Consider the following 8,931-nt stretch of genomic DNA (forward strand, 5'->3'; position numbering starts at 1 on the left):
AACTGAAGGGTCTTGCGTTGTACAGTATGTACACACACTGGGTTAGGAGACCCACACAAATATTTATAACGTGAAAACTGCACATGCAAACACCCACCTGGTTTCTCAGTTTGTGCACTCAGTGTCTGAATTTGACACCTGTGGGTATCAACTGGGGATTCTTAGGCTCTATTTTTAGCTACTTTAAAAGGCAGAAGGAGCTTAGATGCAGAAGAAATGACTTTTAAACTCCCATAAAAAAAATGTGCTGTAAAATAGGTATTTTTCATACAACCTCAAAAAAAGCTGTCAATTTGTTCTGCAGTCTTATGTTACGGTTTTCATCCACTATGCTAGCACCTTTCAATAAATATTGCAACTGTGAGAGGCTGTGGGGTCTGGGTTTTGGGTTAGGGTCCAAGTTCTCTCCCACAAGATGTTTGTAGCTTTTCCCCATCTGCTCACTGTGCTTATTTTCTCCAAGGATCTTCCACTTTTTGGAATCATTCTTCATTGTTGGGTTTTTGTATTGACCACAGGGAACACTCAGAAGCACATGTGAGACTGATGATTATCTTGCACAGCAGTTGTGGCCTTATTCCTCCAGTCCTCCCCTTCTCTGCTGTCACTTTCTGTTCTCCACCTCCCCACAAACATTTCCTGTATGTATGTATCATCATTTTTATTTTTGTGGGTGTGTATGTAAGCAATTGCAAAAATGTAGTTGACATTTTGGCCTCAATGTGGGTTGGTTTGTGGCCACTTCTATTTACTCCTGCTGAAGAGATGTGAGGAAGTAGCTGAGAAAATTTTGTTTTTTGTTTTCACATGTTAAATGCTTAAGTTTAGTGGGTTTGGAACTTCTAAGGAGTAGAACTCTTACAAATAAACCTCACAGAGAGGAAGGAGAGATGTTCTTTATGAAATCGAGATGGAGTTAATGAAGGCCTTTGAAGATTAAGATGAAAGACATGAGTACAAGAACCACCCAACAAAAAAGCTTCATTTCCTCTGGGTACGTGTTAGAAGGCTCATCCAAGTCACTGGGAGTTGCCTTAAAGTTTCATAGCGATAACAATCCCATTTGTAATGAAAAAAAAAATCTAACCCTGTACTAGTCATTATTATGGATGCTCTCTAGGAAACCAGACTAAAAATATCAGCAGATAACATTAGAGCACTACAAGATAAAATCTCAATTCAAAACACATTAAAATGAAAGTTGATTTTCATCAGTCCCACTTGGTATCTGGGGCTAATTTTGTATCACTGAGATGTTCTTGCTGATTTATCTGTGGAGTGGCAAGAGTCACGGACAGCACAGGAAGAGTAACATACAAGTACCTGAAGAACAGGTTAGTGATCTCTACCAAGAGATTTCTATACTCTTTACTTATGGCTGTGTAGATAGAGACCTAACTGTTGTACCAAAGTCCTACATGTGATATGGTATATTCACAAGGAGTCAAGACTTGCTGGCTGAATTAATGAAATGCAAGTGTTTTAATGGGTTGGGCTATATTAAAATTAGAGTGTAATTAAAGTGCATAGCTCACTTAACCCTAGGAACACTGAGGTCTGAAAAGAGGCTCAGAGATGTTTTAAATTCAGCTGAGACTAATGTTTCAAGTATTTTATCATCAAGTGATTAACAGTTTCATGACTATAAAAAATATTTCATAGGCGTCTTTAGCAGCCTGACAATACAGCGGTGTGGTATTACAGCATTATGGAAACTTTTCTTTGTTGGTCAGCACTATAGCACAAAATTTCTCATGCTAGTGTAATCACAACAGAGGTTAATTCCTGGGAAGGTGAGTTGTTTGATTGTTGTTGCAGTCTGTTCTGTCTAACAATCTACAACCCTTTCCAGTAATGATTTTTTTTCAATTTGGTGTAATTCCTATAAACAAATTGCAACTTAATTTCTTAACTGGAATTTTGTAAGCAACAAAGAAAAGCCTTTTATGTTTCTTTCCTAGTGCTACTCTGAACTGTACCATTTGGTGTACTAAGTACAACAGCAGAATCCAGAAAACAGGATCCAGTCACCATAACATCTTGCTGGCAGCCAGATCTGTGTTTTGCTGATGAACTCAAGGCAAGCTGCTTCACTGAAGACTATTTCCTAAGGGCTTCAGCTGATTAGCTTTAGGTAATTCTTAGGCTGACCAAATACTGTCTACAATTGGAGTGATACAGCTGGAAGATCATCCAAACTTCCAAACTTCCATCTCATGCTGGGGCAAGTCTAGTGGCCTGCAGTTCCTTCTGGGCTCTTTCTGGTCTCAGACACTTTCTCAGGGGAAAATGAAACAGTGCCTGCTGTCTATGTTAGGTAATTGATTTACAGCACACACTTTCTAACCAGCTGGAAATTCATTGTCTGTTTCATTTTTGGTGATGGAAAATGCTGTGTGTTGCTTCAGTTGAATATTTTCATTTTCTTCCTGATGCTGTAGAACTGTAGAACTGTAGAACTTCACTAACATCAAAGTGTTTAGTACCTTCCTTTTTTTGCCAGTGCACAGGAAGGCAATAATCACAGATTCTTAGGTCCAGAAGAAAGGAAATACTGTCTTTAATTTCCTTCGGTGCAGCTGTCCTGTGCTGAAGGCATCTACTGTAACTTACGGGTGAGTTCTTATTCTGGGAGCACTATCAGTTTAGCGCAAACCTCAATGAAGTTTCTGCCAAATATCGCAGCGATCACACTTACTGTTCCTCCACTTCATCTCTGTTTAGCCTTTTGCAGGAAACCCAGGAGGTTCATAGGGTTTGTGGAACTAGGGTAGAGTTCACCATGGTTGCTGACAGTAGATTCAGATACCAGTATATTAAAATAAAGCATCCTCACCCTACACACTGGTATCCCACCAAGCAGGGAAATAGCCCAGTGGCTATTGATAAATCAGGATAAAAATGCATTTTACACAGACTGCCAAGGGTCGGCCATTTTTGGACTGAGCTAAAACAGAGGGGCTTTTTCCCCCATTGACTGCCAGCTGAGTGTAGTCCTAGTTCCTCTGCTAAAGGGGATACAGACTCTGCTTTCTGATGTGCAAAGTGGTGGTAGAAAGCAGAGTAGAAAGGTTTTCTCAGCAGTGATTGCAGCTGTACAGGGTGGACCAAGATGGCTCAGGGTCCCACGTGGCACTTCTGTGTGCCTGGAGTTAGAGGAGAGAGTTGTGCTCCTTGGCTGGGATGCGGTTCCAAGAGGAGCAAATGTTATGACAGCACATTCATATTTCAGAGCATTAGCTTGAAAGTAACATCATCTAAATGTGCACTGGAGATCTGACTGCTGTATTTGCTGTGACTGTTACTCTATACTTCATTGTATACTGCCACTAGGAAACAGTAGTCATAATTGGGACTTTTTTTTTTTTTTCCTGAAATGTAGGCAAGAAGCTGTGAATATACAGAAAATGTGCTGTGAGCAAACTTAAGAAACACAAGTAAAATTAAAAAAATCCAGTTCCTCAAAACATAAATGTAGAGAAAAATGTAACAAATCAGACATAACCTGAGAAACCTTGATAGGAATGTTTTTCCTGCAGATCACATTCTCTGTTCTCATGAAAAGGGCAGAGAAGATGCCAGGATTTACCCCATGAAAAAGGAAAAAAATGTAGACAGTTAACTGAGACCAATGGATTTTTAAAAGAGATAATTTTCATTTTTAACACTCTTGAATGACTACCATGCTGCACAGACCACATCAAAAGAAAGACATCATGCTTCCTTGGGGATCAGACAGGCTTCTAGCTTTAGAGTGGGGGAAAGTTGCACACACTACCTGAGAACTCTCTTCTGGCACCCACTTGGGGGTTTTAAGTGCATAAAACCAGCAACGCTAATAATGAAATTAATGAGGCTTAAGACTCATACTGTTCACAGTGCAAAAATGCCCAAAGCATAGTCAGTGATGGGAAGCAAGTTCACTACAGGGCCAAACTGCACATTTTTCATAGGCAGAGTAATGTAATTAAACTCAGTCTCATGCAAGACATTATTCATATGCAATCTTTACACTCAGGCTAGAGGACTATGTATTCTGCCACCAATAGAAATGGTGATTTGCAAGACCTGTGCCCACATTGGCTTGTGTTATGAGAACAGATTAGACAATTCCTGCTAAGGTTCATTTTTACTGCCAGAAGACTATGATCCTTATTTATCAGACTATAGAATTTCAGAAAGGGTGATTTACCAGGATGGCAGATAAAGGGAATTATGCCAGTATAAAAGAAGACAGAACTCAGGCTGCCATTTCCAGACATTCTGCAAAGCTTAGCACCACAGAAATGTACTCTCACACTATATCTCTCTATGTGTGTACTTCATGTATGGGCAGATATATGAATGTATCTATATACACACACGTAAGTATGAATAAACATATGTATGCATACATGCATATATGTAAGCGTGTGTGCTAAAGGTAAGGCTGAGATGTTTTCTGAGCCATGGAAAAGATTTAAAAATTGTGTTACAGAAACTGATGGCAAAAGCATTCACTACATGAGTCATATTTTGCACAGCTAGTACTTAGAAAGCCAGCACTGTTTGGCTTCTTTTCTTGTTCTGGAGCTGGATCAGATTTCTACTTGACATAGCATTACACTTCCAGTGACTCTGTTTAACAGAGGTAGATCATGAGACATTCGGTTGCTATCTGAAGGAAGGGAGCTTGGAGCTATGTAGGTACTATTTTGAATGAGTTTTGGGCTGGGCTGGGGTAAAGAAGGACATTCCTCCATACACTACTTTAGTGACTTCTCATTATAAACAAGATTTGAAAGATACTGGAAGTCTCATGAAGCATCTCTAGGAAGCTGACAGTGTAAGAAGAGAGTGTTTCACCCATGTAGCTATTAGAATCACAGATCTCAGGCAACCTCTTGCACAAAGTGGGACTAAATCATCACTAGACCATGTTGTTCAGGGCTATGTCCAGTCATGACTTGAAAATCTCCAAGAGTGGAGGTTCTACAGCCTCTTTGAACAATCTATTCCAGCGAGTCACAACACTCATAGGGACTGTTTTCTTTATATTCAAACAGAATTTCCCTTGCTGCAGCCTGAGACCATTGCCTTCCCTCCTTTCCCCGTGCACATCTGAGAAGAGTCTGGCTCTCTTTTCTGTAACTCCCCATTAATCACTGAAGACAGCTAGATCTCCGCTTAGCCTTCTCTTCTCCATATTGAACAAATCCAGGTCTCTTAATTTTTCCTAGCATGCATTTGTGCCCCTCCCCTAATCTTAGTGGATCCATGCTGAACTGTATGTACAGTTTGTCCATCTCTGTCTTGTACTGGAGAGCTCAAAACTTTACACAGTTTTCCCAGTTTAACCTCACTACTACTGAAACACTAACATTTAATTAACCACACAGTTGATATAAAGGCAGAGTCAATTGCCATGTAAACCCAATATCAGAGTGAAGGTGTAAGAGCTGTTAGCATTTTCCAGTAGTGAGTCAACATGATAAGTTTCTGAGAATCTAGTTAAGTAAGAAGTCTGAAATCGCACAAGAGACGTCAACATCCAAATAATATAAAAGACAAATTTTTATAACAGAAACTCTTGTTGCTCCATTGACAGTATGTGCTAAGCTATCTTTATTCCTTGCAACACAACTATTTCATAGCTTGGTGAATTTGAACAAAATGCTATTTAAAAATTAAATGTCAACTTGACTGGAAATAAATTATCCAGAAGTCCCTAAAAGGAAAAGGCTGTGATGGATATTTTTTTTTTCAGTCTTGCTTACAGTTATGATTCTCTTTCTAAAGTCTGTATATCTTGGTAGTATATGCAAAAGGCATACCGGGAGCATGTTGGTTTCAAGACAGGAATTCAAACTTTGTGCAGGAACTTTTCATTGTAACTCCCTAGACAATTATTAAGGTATGAGCAATTTCATGTTATAAACTTCCCTGATGTATTCCTAGTCTTTCGGTCACTGGCATAATAGGTACTATTATGATGTGGAAACATGCCAGTGCACTCACCCTTGATAAGCACATGGTCAGTTGACTTAAAATACAGTTGCTATGCGAAGTGAAGATTCACCTTTTCAAGAAGTGATTCTTGTCCTAAATATAGCCACAAATATTGATACAATTTTTAGAAAAATAACTGTCTCCTGTAACTTCAAAAAGACAAGTCAACCATTTAACTACGAAACAAAAGAAGTTATTCCAACACCTACTCAGTGTTGCACTCTTACCCACTTCTGACTAAGGCAATGCTGACATTGATTTGGGTTTGGCTTTTAGATAGGATAGTGTTGCCATTAAGCCTTAAAACATGTGTGTTTTGCAGTGTTGCTTTGGAGCATTTTTCAGCACAGTGTCAGCAGAAAACTGAGCTCCTCACACACAAAAAGGTATTTGTGAGACTCTGTACCCTGAGGGCCAGACCAGCTGGGTAATAACCAAAGTTAATGGGGGCAAGGAGTCTCCTGCTTTCTAGCACGACTGTTCTCAGGAACCCAGCTGCAATCTCCGTGCTCTCCAAAGAAATTACGTCAACTTGAGGGAGAAAGATAAGTGATAGGATGGAAGCACCTCTTTGAGGTTTGCTTTTTTCTGCCCCATTGAAGCAGATTATTGTCACAGGAAATGGAGCAGTCTCTGCAGTCAGAAAGATATGGAGACACCATTGTGACTGGTTTGCAATGGGAAGAACTCCTGATATACAGAGGTCAGACGTAGCTGAACCCTTTTAACCTCCTCATTTTTGTTAATAGTTCTAAACAGAAGAGCATGTCGGTTTCTGGTACTGTCCCCTCTCTGCCACAATAAATAATGAAGTAAATATGAGAAAGAAATAATCCTTGACATGTTTGCAATATATTTTGAAAGGTCCTATAAGGTTAAGAACATTATCTGGAAAGCCAGCTGCGCTCTTTACTCCTCCCTGTTCTTGATAAGTCCCTTAAATGGAGGACAAGTCGAACCTCATTGCACTGACGTCTTTAACTTTATCTGCAGGTTCTTATCTCTTCTGCCACGCAAAATATGTACATGAGAAACCTAATTTCTGCACGTTAGCAGCAAAAAGATTAAAAGAATAAATGCCTTTCATTCAGCTGTTCTCTACAAGCAGAAGACCTGCATACTGATGAATGAGTACAGTTTGGAATATCAGAGAAGAATGTCAACAGAGTACACACACCTTCCTTCAACAAAATTGAAGACCTTCTTGCTGCTGTGTCTTTCTTGGTGCACATGCTGCAGGATGTCTTCTCTCTCAGTTAATACTGTTATACATGTCCAGTAACAGGTTGCTGCTCTTATTACTGCTGCTGTGTCTAGCAACCCAAGTAATGAGTGAGGTTGTATCACGGTAGGCACTTCATACAGACAGGAAGTTGTCTGCCTCAGAAAGCTTACACTCTGTATGAACCAAACTGGCTAATGAGGATGAGAGGGTAAACGATACACAAGGAACTGAAGACCTGTAAGAAAGGCTGGAGGAAGCTGGCTCTTCTTGCATGGTCATGACCCCAATGGACAGATCTCCTCTCTACTGATTCAACCTGTACTTTGTGGTCAAATGGTGAATTCAGGCAGGGGCCCATCACTTCCAAAGGGCATCTGGAGCTCACAGTGCAAAAGAGCTCAAATCTCTCAGTTTGCCAGGCCTCCTCCCCACCAGCCACTGCTGTTGGCCAGCGCGGGGATTCAGCGGTGGTGGGGAGCTCCCCATGGTTTGTGGACCTCAGCTCTGGCTACAAGAACAAATAGAAGCTGGCACGTTTGTGTATACCCCTCTTGCTTGTATCTGATCTGTCTGACTTTGCTTTCTTATCAGCTGAGTAATAAAATTAATAGGATAATTGATTTTTCTTTTAATAAAGAATGCAAATAAAATAAATATATAGTCATGTTTTTACTTAATGTCGCTATGTGATTAGGACCATTATCTCTTTTGCTCACTTGACACACCAGCACAGTTTGCTACTCTCACAGACACGAAATAATCTAGAGTCATGGAAAAATAGAAATGTTACTCAGAACATGTGCACAGGTAGCAGTGAAACTTGCAACTGAAAGGGAAATGTAAAGTCTAATTTCTAGTGCATAACATGAGACACAACATTATATTAAGGACTGTAACAATGCATTACAGTCCGTGCATGACAGAATTTTTAATGTTATGCTTTAAGAAAGAAAGCTACAATTTCCAAAGCTTTTCAAATGTTCCACAGCTTAAAACTAGCTTGGTTACCAGAAACACAGCATTGCATGAAGTATCAGGGAAAGAAGGATCATCATAGAATGCTAGGGATTGGAAGGGACCTCAAAAGATCATCTAGTCCAATCCCCCTGCCGGAGCAGGAACACCTAGATGAGGCTACACAGGAATGTGTCCAGGCAGGTTTTGAATGTCTCCAGAGTAGGAGACTCCACAACCTCCCTGGGCAGTCTGTTCCAGTGTTCTGTTACCCTCATTGAGAAGAAGTTTCTTCTCAAGTTTAAGTGGAACCTCTTATGTTCCAGCTTAAACCCATTACTCCTTGTCCTACCATTGTTTGTCACTGAGAAGAGCCTGGCTCCATCCTCGTGACACTCACCCTTTGTATATTTATAAACATTAATAAGGTCACCCCTCAGTCTCCTCTTCTCCAAGCTAAAGAGACCCAGCTCCCTCAGTCTTTCCTCATAAGGGATATGCTCCACTCCCTGAATCATCTTGGTTTCCCTGTGCTGGACTCTCTCCAGCAGTTCCCTGTCCTTCTGGAACTGAGGGGCCCAGAACTGGACACAGTATTTCAGGTGTGGTCTCAGCAGGGCAGAGTAGAGGGGAAGGAGAACCTCTCTCGACCTAGTAACCACCCCCCTTCTAATACACCCCAGGATGCCATTGGCCTTCCTGGCCACAAGGGCACAGTGCTGGCTCATGGTCATCCTGCTGTCCACCGGGACTCCCAGGTCCCT

At 40.7% G+C, this 8,931-nt stretch overlaps 1 long non-coding RNA gene across 1 annotated transcript; it reads left to right on the top strand.

Annotated features, from left to right (window-relative positions):
• Nucleotides 1-293: 293 nt before the first annotated feature.
• Nucleotides 294-7,859, top strand: LOC135578666 (uncharacterized). Its single transcript, XR_010470652.1, has 3 exons — nt 294-1,334; nt 1,962-2,134; nt 6,982-7,859. It is a non-coding gene; the product is annotated as an uncharacterized LOC135578666 (long non-coding RNA).
• The last annotated feature ends 1,072 nt before the right edge of the window (nt 7,860-8,931 follow it).

Source organism: Columba livia, chromosome 2 (genome assembly GCF_036013475.1).
Source record: "Columba livia isolate bColLiv1 breed racing homer chromosome 2, bColLiv1.pat.W.v2, whole genome shotgun sequence".
Lineage (NCBI taxonomy): Eukaryota > Metazoa > Chordata > Aves > Columbiformes > Columbidae > Columba > Columba livia.